Source organism: Zingiber officinale, chromosome 5B (assembly GCF_018446385.1).
Source record: "Zingiber officinale cultivar Zhangliang chromosome 5B, Zo_v1.1, whole genome shotgun sequence".
NCBI lineage: Eukaryota > Viridiplantae > Streptophyta > Magnoliopsida > Zingiberales > Zingiberaceae > Zingiber > Zingiber officinale.
Window position 1 is genome coordinate 105,227,942 of NC_055995.1, and position 10,313 is coordinate 105,238,254.

General features: G+C 41.9%; 2 long non-coding RNA genes across 2 annotated transcripts; both read left to right on the forward strand.

The window, feature by feature from the left end:
• The first annotated feature begins 1,099 nt into the window (after positions 1-1,099).
• Positions 1,100-2,253, forward strand: LOC121987708. Its single transcript, XR_006113698.1, has 3 exons — positions 1,100-1,824; positions 1,906-1,971; positions 2,212-2,253. It is a non-coding gene; the product is annotated as an uncharacterized LOC121987708 (long non-coding RNA).
• A 7,121-nt stretch (positions 2,254-9,374) lies between these two features.
• On the forward strand, positions 9,375-9,987 carry LOC121987709. The gene is made up of 3 exons (XR_006113699.1): positions 9,375-9,558; positions 9,640-9,705; positions 9,946-9,987. It is a non-coding gene; the product is annotated as an uncharacterized LOC121987709 (long non-coding RNA).
• The last annotated feature ends 326 nt before the right edge of the window (positions 9,988-10,313 follow it).

Sequence of the window (10,313 nt, forward strand, 5' to 3'; positions counted from 1 at the left end):
TCCTTCGTTAGCCCACATTGAAGTGTGTTGAGAGCTTTGAAGTCTATCGAGGATTTCTTTCTCATGTCCGGAGTCCACTGTTCTTGGTCTAGTAGATTTTCGGAGTTGTCGATCGGTACCTTGTATCCTCTGGTGACGTTGAACCACTGGTCGAAGTCGGTCTTCAAGTAGACCTCTATTTGCTTCTTCCAATAGGGGAAGCCGCCCCCGTTGAATAGGGGGGGGGGGCAAACTGTGCTGAAGCCTTCGACTTGAGACATTTTATCCTGCACACAAATAAATAAAGAAACGAGGAACCCCAAGACTTGGTCTTGGATTAGTAGTGCGGTATAAAATTAGAAAGAATCTTAAACTGAATTGGTGTTGCACCAATTCAGCTTAATTACTACGAAAAGCTCTCAAAAAAGGTAACAACACCAGCTTGGATTTATAACGTAAAATTGAATACCAAAAAAAATGTAAAAAAAGTTTCACCCCTGTCTGATTGGTGGTTGCACCAAATCAGAGCGGTACCTGTTCTGATACCACTTGTTGGATCGAGTAATTCGCTAGAAGGGGGGGTGAATAGCGATTTAAAAATTCGAAAAGAATATCGAGTATGCAGCGGAAAAATCGAAAATAGAACAATGCTAACACAAGTAATTTTTTATTTGGTTCAGAGCCTTCGTCGACTCCTACTCCAAGGCCCGCACTCTTTGAGTGCTTTCGTTGGGCAATCCACTAGCAATTCAAAAAAGTAGTTACAGAATGAAAGTACAGGAATGCTAAAAGATATGAAGTACCAATAATAATTAAGAAAAGAAAAAGACAACGTGTTTATCGGAGAAGCTTCAGCGTCGCAGGAGCACAGCATGGCAGAGCAAGTGTTGGAATGCTTTGTTGTGAGTTGTTCTTTGCTCCAGGGCTCACCCTCCTTATATAGGAGGCTCCGGGTGTAACGACCCGGCCCTCTTGGCCCATTTGGCGGCCCATTTGGCGACCCTCGGGTCGTCGACCATCGGTGTAAAATACCGAAAATAGGCGAATATTAATAAAGGAATTTTTCGGAATTTTTGGACATTTTTCGGGAATTTTTCGGAGCTCGTACGGATGAGTTGACCAGGATAAAAACGGGGTCCGGAAAAGCCTGTTTGGGCTACCCCAATTAAGTGAGAAAATGTTTATATTTATATTATCTGTTTCTTTTTCCTTATTTTTATTTCCCGTTTCTTTTTCCTCTCCCGCGAGCCCGAGCCTTTCCCCGACGCCGATTTCCTCTCAGCCTTCTCCTTCGGTGCCCTAACCGCCGGCGGCGGTTTCCTCGCCGAATCCGAGCGCCTGAGACCTCTTCTCCCCGACGCCACCCTCGCGCCTCTCTCTGCCCTAACCGCCGGTTACCTTCTCCCTCTCCTCGCCAGCGACGTTCCTCTTCACCGCCGTCGGGACGCCAAGTGCCACAGCACACAGCCGACGCCGCCGGAGTACTGCCGACTCAGCGACGCCGTCTCAGTTGCCCTAGCCACCGTTGCTGACACCCGAGCAGGAGCCGAGCGATTCCTTGCCCTAGGTGCCGACGCCGCACCTCTCTGCCCTAGCGCCGGGCCGCCGTCGAGCCTTAGTTCTCCGGCCGACTTTTCCTTCCCGAGCCGCACCAAGCGATGCCATTACTTGAGGCCGGACGGAGCAGTGCATACCCCTACTTCAATTGCCCAGATTCGGTAGCTAATCTGTTCCTCTGCCTAGTGTCAGTAAACAAGCCTTCTTCCCTCTGTATTGTCGTCGGCCATAAGATTTCGAGCATCCACATATTTCTATAGCCTATTGACAGAGAGGAAGAAGATTTGGGTAAGGCAGGTAGGGTTCTGTTTTTGCAAATTCTTGTGTTAGTGGGTTAATTGATCACATTGATGTTTTATTTGTTTACAGCAGCAATATACCTTTGCTGGCAACAACAAACCGTGTGTGGATCAACAATCAAGGCTGTGAATTTAGGTAAGGGTAGGAATTTGATGCGCTTTGTAGTTAGATGTTTATGTGTTAAGGGAATTAGGTTTGGATTTAATCTAATGGGTTGATTGGGGATTTAGTTGCTAACCCTAATTAACTAATAGATTTAAAAAGGTAAATTGAGGATATGTGATTAGGGTTTTACCCTAAATTTAGTCCTAGGGATTTTATTTAGCTGTTCTTATGAAGTAGCTAAATAAAATATTTGTATATTATTTGATACAGGACTTTGACGCGAGACGAGTATCTCGGAGTCAGATTGGACCTTTCTATTTTCGGAGGCGGGTACTTTTGACTTATGTCATTTGATATGCTTAGTAATTAAATTAACATGTTGCATTAATTGTGTTTCTTATCTGTTTCGGTTAATCACTACCCAAATCTTACATGCTTGATTGATTGATTGGTTTTGCATCTCAGGTATATTTTACCTGTTTATATATGCTTATAGGGGTAGTGATATGCCATGCTTGACCATGTTCAGGACCTAGGTTTTTATACCTTCTGTGTACCTTGATTTGATATGATTCTTTGACCTAGGGTGCACATTTCTATATATATGGATTAGGTCAGGATGTTTATATGGTTATTGCCATGCATCATTTGCATGATTGCATGCTGTGCGATAGTCCGCTCCATTATTGCTGAGCACATCGCCAGTTACATGGATCTGCACACACCACCACTCATGGGTTAGTGGTCGATTCAGGCTGAGTGTGTTGCAGCAGGGACTCTGTTAGGCACCGTTGGTCCGCTCATGGGTAGTGTGACACAACGAGTTATCCGGTAGGGATTCCTCCCGTCATCGTGTACTGGAGTTGAGAGCATTGCGCTCCCCATCTATGATTTGGGGTAGGAGGATAGGTGTACTCGACAATTCCGTCCACTCGGTCACTCATCGGGAGTAGTGACGACAGAGTGCACGGTTGTCACCCTACCCACTCGGCCTCACTATGGTGTGAGATGATCGATGGCGTCGGGGTGACCAGGTCGCATCATTGGCATCATATGCATGATGCATTTATTGCTGTGTTTGTGTTTCTTGCATATTGTTTGGATACCTATGTTTGACATGCATACAGGATTTCTTCTCGGACCGTTTGACCTTATACTCAGGACCTGGTTAGTACAGTATTCTCCTGTTTATTTCAGATGCATTCTTATCTTTTTTATCAGGAGACTGTACGCATGATTAGTGCTAGGTGTTGTTTCTTTACTTTGCATATCAACTGTACCTGCTGAGTGTTGGACTCACCCCGCCTCCATTGTTGATATTTTCAGGTTGATGCTGTCAGGAGGGAGTTCCAGTCGCTAGTCCTCACTGCACGTAGTGCTGGTCCTGCAGACCTCCAGGATATGTTTGGTTTTCTTTGGTTTCTTTCTATTCTAGACTGTTTGAACTCTTATGTTCTGGATTTATTTGTTTATGGACATGATATGGTTTTTATTTTACTACATGCCTGCCTGGTTGGCAGAAGAGGTGAGTTCGACGGATTTGAGTTTTACGAGTGTAGTGGAGTAGGGTGGATTTCGAGTCAGAGTACTATTGTTTTGTTTATTTTATTAACTGCGTGGTTGTGACAGCCAGAGGCTGAATACTTATATAAACTGCGTGGTGATTGATTTTATTTACTGTTATTATTCCAGCCGCCTGTGGCTGAGTATTTAGTGCTTGTAGAAGTTTCAGATTGTCCGCCGTGCAGGGGAGGTGCTGCCGAAATTTCTTCGGACAGGGGCTCCTCTGGGGCGTGACAATTTAGTGGTATCAGAGCACAGGTATACGATCTTTTGTTTTCGTATTTTTGATGTTTGGGATAACCTGATACCAATTTATTTACTTGGTATCAGAGCGCCAAGTTGGGCGATACTTGTTGGATTTTTATATTTTGGATTTTCGAGATTTATCTGATACCAATTTAGTGGTATCAGAGCAGGTATACGATACTTGCTGTGTGTTCTGGATTTTTACTATCTTTGTTTTCGTATTATGGATACTTTGAATAATCTGATATCAGTTTATTGGGTATCAGCGCGCCAAAGTTTGGCGATATTTATTTGATTTCCGTGTGTTGGATTTTCGGGATTTATCTGATACCAATTCATTGGTATCAGAGCAGGGTGTGATACCTGAGTTTGGTATTTTGGACATTTTTATACTAGCCCTAGTTGTGAGATAGATTAGTCTGGGCAGTTATTTTCGGTTGCACGGATTTGTCCGTTTCGATTATGTTATGGACTTCCGTTTTGGATTTATATGGATTTCCGGTGTTTGTTTTTCTCGTACGGAATTCCGAGGTCAATTTTGGGGGCTGGACAGCGATGGAACATCTCCAGACGGCATATAGGTATGATGTTTAATTTGATAGTTATGACATGTATTAGCACTTTATCTTTAGTACTTGTCTGGATGTTGTAGCACATATTATATGTGATGGGTTATTCATTGAGCATGATTGACCTTAATAGATATCAAGGATTATTATCTCTAGTGATTTTCTTATCATAGCATCAGTAGTTTTATCTTCTGTTACTACTAGTAGGAGATGGAGGCACATACCAGTCTCTGCTATTGTTAGTTGGGTAGTGGATGACACTTACCTATTCCTGTTGACTTAGTCAGTTGAGTTTTTATACTCATATCTTTTGGATATTAGGGTACCCGATACGATGAAATTGTTTATTGGGGAGTTACCATGTTTGATCATTGTTGAGAATGGTTTGAGGTTGAGGGATATTGTGAGATCAGATATTTTGATGTGTTGATTTCTAATGATTTAAGAGAGTAAATGTTATGTGGTTGTTGATGATCTTTTAGTGGATAACTATTTTGATGATCTTTTATTTGGGTTGTCATTGATGGTGATATAGTGAGTATCCTGTATGGTGTTCACAGGTTGATGTTAATAATTGGTGATCAGATTATAAATTGGAAGCTAGAGAGTTTATGTGCCTATGAGATTTTTGATTTTAATAAATCTGGTTAATTGTGGTTAGTTAACAGGATGATAAAATTGATATTTGTTTCATCTGATATTAAACTATGTGGATAAATAATGATTTGATGTTTTGAATGCTAACTTACCCTCATGGAGAGTAGAGACTTATTCATCTGATATTAGTGGGCTGATATTTTTGAGGATAAAAAAAAAAAAAAAAAAAAAAATGAAATGAGGGTGTCTTGATGATATTGAATTCTAGCTTTTTCTTTTGGGTCGTACACATTTATTCATATGATATTATGTGGATTGACATTCTCTAGTTTGAGATGATGTATTAGTGTTGAATTGACCCATGAACTGATTTAGTTATTTGATAATGTAGTATACCATTTGATCGTGGTTTGATATACCTTAGTTGCTTGTGGAGGATTAAGGTATTCTTGATTAGTTAGTAGATGAATGATTTAGTTTTGTTGGTTGATCAGTAGAGGATTGTCATACTCTATTTTTAGAGGTTCGAATCTTTAGGTTATTTGTGCTTAGTTATGTATCTAGAGCACATTTGAGTACATGTTTTGTACTGACGTGAAAATGACTGATTTAGCCATATATCATTGTCGGCTTGGATAGGTTATTAAGGACTGATGTATCCTATTCCATGAAGACCTTGACCATGGACTGTGTATACCTGGTGGGATACAATCGTTACTAGTGTGTACTGGGAGAGTACATTTGGATTTATGGTGATAAAATTTTCCCCATTAGATATAGTCTTGATAGTCTATGATATTGACTTGCAATGTTATACCATGGTGTATATATCTTTCTTGTTCCGATACTAGTTCCTTTGAACCTAGAGCAGGGTTGTTACTGGATGATTAGGCTGCTTTATTTTGGGTTGCCTTTGATTGATGTATTCATGCTTGATACATATGCATGAATTTTGTTTAGATATACCGGTAACCCATGAGTGTTGGTAGCATAAGGTTGGTCTCTTTGATTGAGCTGGTATGCTGATTTTGCATGTATATCATGATTGTTTTGGGTCGTAGGAGTCCTGTGGTAGACTGTCCATTTGCAAGTAGTATATGTATCCATGTTCTGATATGGTTTGAAGGTTCATTGTGGATCATAGATATGTAGTTGGGTGTATGTATCTGGAGGTATTATTGAAGATATCTTGTTGATTAAATCCGAGATGTAGTATAAGTACATCGGTGGTGTTTTGATGGAGGCATTTTGTCGATTTAATCTGAGTTGTGATATGTACATATGTGTTTGGTGTGGTATCTGAGGTATCTTTTTGATTATGTTTGATATGTGAGTGCACCTGGGTTTAGTATGCTTTATTGAAAGTATATGTTGGTTATACTCTTGGCATAGGTGTATATATGCCATGTGAGGTTGTTTGAGGTGTATTGTCGATTATACCTATATTGATTTTGCACACGTGTTCGGTATGTATTGTTAGAGGTATCATACTGAATATACCTGAGTTGTATGTTTGGTGTATAATAATTGGAGGATTTTGTTGATCATACATATGTTGTGTGAGCATGTGTGCTAGGTGTATACATTGGTAGCAGTATGATGATTCTACTTATACTGAATGCAGAATGTGGAGTGACTGCATTATGTCATTTGTTGAATTAACCCATCAACTAATTTTCCTATCAGTGGATGACCCACTAGGATGCTGATAGAGTTGATGATGGATTTGATTAGTTACTAGGTAGTTATAGCCTAGGCTAACCACAATGAATTGTGGTAAAGAGATCTTGTACAGCCTCTAGCTGGATAGTTAGGTGCCTTGGGGTACTTATGTATTGTTTTGTGGTGGAGCGTTGCTCCCACATATCACGGATTGCTGGTAGCGGAGCATTGCTCCTATATTTATTACAGATACATATTTCAGATTATTTGTGGTGGAGTGTTGCTCCCACATATTGAGAATTTCCTTGTGGTAGAGCGTTGCTCCCACATATGTGGTGTTTTCTGTGATGGAGCGTTGCTCTCACCCTGGAGGATTTATTCTTTGGTGATTTATGTTATTGATGATCAGATTTTTTTTTTGATTTATTATTGGAGATCTTATGGATAGGAATGTCTGTGATACGAACATTATGTGTATTGGTTTTTGCCATATAGGTTTATAGTACCTTAGATGTTTTCAGGGACTCGATGATCCTAGTATGTCGAGGATGTTTGGATAGGTGTCCATTATCTTTGTGGACGATGTTGTGATCTATTACGGATCCGAGGTGAGTCACGTACACTACCTTTGCATAGATCTAGAGATGATTCGACAAGAACATCTATATGTGATTATCAGTAGTGCTGGTTTGGATTGTCTTTTGTTATGATGTTTGGGACACACGGTCACCAGTAGGAGTGTACCGTGGTTCCACAGGAGATAGAGGTTGTTACCGTTGGGAGCAGCCGAAATCAGTGTAGGAGATCCGCAGTCTTTTGTGACTCGCAGGATATTACAGACCTTTCTTCGAGGGTTGCTTCCGCATAGCTATGCTACTTTCACGCGTGACCATGAAAGGCGTGAAGTTTACTTGGGTTGAGGATTGCAAGACCAGCTTCTAGGAGCTGAAGCGGAGACTAGTGTCGGTTTTGATTTTTGGTTTTTACCTTCGGAAGAGGACGAATTTGTCCTCTATACCGACGCGTCTCTACAGGGTATGAGTGTTGTTCTGGTGTAGCACGGTAGAGTATTCTTATATGCTTCTCGATAGTTGAGGGAGCCTGAGAAGAAAATACTCAGTTCATGATCTGGAGTTGGCCGCTGTTATTTTTGCCCTGAAGATTTGGCGGCAGTACCTGTATGATATTACATTGAGATTCTCACTGACTATCGGAGTCTCAAATATCTGTTCACTCAGAAGGAACTTAATCTTCGACCGAGGAGATAGATGGAGTTCCTGAAGTATTATGATTGTATCATTAGCTATCACCTGGGAAAAGCTAATGTGGTTACCGATGCACTTAGCTAGAGGTCAAGAGGGACTTTATCTTGCCACCGAGTTGTGGTCACAGCTTTGATTCAGGATTTCTCTGAGTTAGACATTGAGGAACAGGGACAGACAGAGCAGGGTATTCTTGTTACCATAGTTGCTCAGTCGTCAATCAGGACGAGAATCCGAGAGACCCAGTTGTTGAGACCTCATAGAGCTCAACGTGAGGCAAAGTGGTCCATATTATCAGACAGATGATGTCAAATGCATAAGACTGCCAGAAGTGTTATGCTGACCGGAGTCGGAGACCCTTAGAGTTCTCCATTTGCGACCAGGTATTTCTACGAGTTTCACCCACGAAAGGGGTGAAGAGATTGGCCTCAGAGGTAAGCTAGCTCCGCGATACATTGGACCTTTCCAGATCTCGGAAAGGATTGGAGCAGTAGCTTATTGGTTGGCACTATTGCCGTCCTTGGTAGGCGTTCACGCCGTATTTCACGTATCTACGCTGAGGAGATACGTACCCGATCTGATACATGTGTTGATAGATAATCTCAGTTCTCCTTTCAGCCTGACGTCACCTATGAGGAGGTTCCGGTATAGATTCTAGACCGGAAAGAGCGTCAGTTGCGGAACAAGACTATCCGGCTGGTTAAAGTCGGATGTCAGCATCATTCAGACGAGGAGGCTACTTGGGAGCTCGAGGATATTATCCGAGTTCGATATCCCCATCTTTTCACTGGAGGTATGTGATTTATTTACCGTACAGCATTTATACTCTATAGCTGTTATTAGTACTTGCTGATGGTAGATGACGAAATTTGGGGACCAAATTTTTATTAGTGGGGGAGAATGTAAAATACCGAAAATAGGCGAATATTAATAAAGGAATTTTTCGGAATTTTTGGACATTTTTCGGGAATTTTTCGGAGCTCGTACGGATGAGTTGACCAGGATAAAAACGGGGTCCGGAAAAGCCTGTTTGGGCTACCCCAATTAAGTGAGAAAATGTTTATATTTATATTATCTTTTTCCTTATTTTTATTTCCCGTTTCTTTTTCCTCTCCCGCGAGCCCGAGCCTTTCCCCGACGCCGATTTCCTCTCAGCCTTCTCCTTCGGTGCCCTAACCGCCGGCGGCGGTTTCCTCGCCGAATCCGAGCACCTGAGACCTCTTCTCCCCGACGCCACCCTCGCGCCTCTCTCTGCCCTAACCGCCGGTTACCTTCTCCCTCTCCTCGCCAGCGACGTTCCTCTTCACCGCCGTCGGGACGCCAAGTGCCACAGCACACAGCCGACGCCGCCGGAGTACTGCCGACTCAGCGACGCCGTCTCAGTTGCCCTAGCCACCGTTGCTGACACCCGAGCAGGAGCCGAGCGATTCCTTGCCCTAGGTGCCGACGCTGCACCTCTCTGCCCTAGCGTCGGGCCGCCGTCGAGCCTTAGTTCTCCGGCCGACTTTTCCTTCCCGAGCCGCACCAGGCGATGCCATTACTTGAGGCCGGACGGAGCAGTGCATACCCCTACTTCAATTGCCCAGATTCGGTAGCTAATCTGTTCCTCTGCCTAGTGTCAGTAAACAAGCCTTCTTCCCTCTGTATTGTCGTCGGCCATAAGATTTCGAGCATCCACATATTTCTATAGCCTATTGACAGAGAGGAAGAAGATTTGGGTAAGGCAGGTAGGGTTCTGTTTTTGCAAATTCTTGTGTTAGTGGGTTAATTGATCACATTGATGTTTTATTTGTTTACAGCAGCAATATACCTTTGCTGGCAACAACAAACCGTGTGTGGATCAACAATCAAGGCTGTGAATTTAGGTAAGGGTAGGAATTTGATGCGCTTTGTAGTTAGATGTTTATGTGTTAAGGGAATTAGGTTTGGATTTAATCTAATGGGTTGATTGGGGATTTAGTTGCTAACCCTAATTAACTAATAGATTTAAAAAGGTAAATTGAGGATATGTGATTAGGGTTTTACCCTAAATTTAGTCCTAGGGATTTTATTTAGCTGTTCTTATGAAGTAGCTAAATAAAATATTTGTATATTATTTGATACAGGACTTTGACGCGAGACGAGTATCTCGGAGTCAGATTGGACCTTTCTATTTTCGGAGGCGGGTACTTTTGACTTATGTCATTTGATATGCTTAGTAATTAAATTAACATGCTGCATTAATTGTGTTTCTTATCTGTTTTCGGTTAATCACTACCCAAATCTTACATGCTTGATTGATTGATTGGTTTTGCATCTCAGGTATATTTTACCTGTTTATATATGCTTATAGGGGTAGTGATATGCCATGCTTGACCATGTTCAGGACCTAGGTTTTTATACCTTCTGTGTACCTTGATTTGATATGATTCTTTGACCTAGGGTGCACATTTCTATATATATGGATTAGGTCAGGATGTTTATATGGTTATTG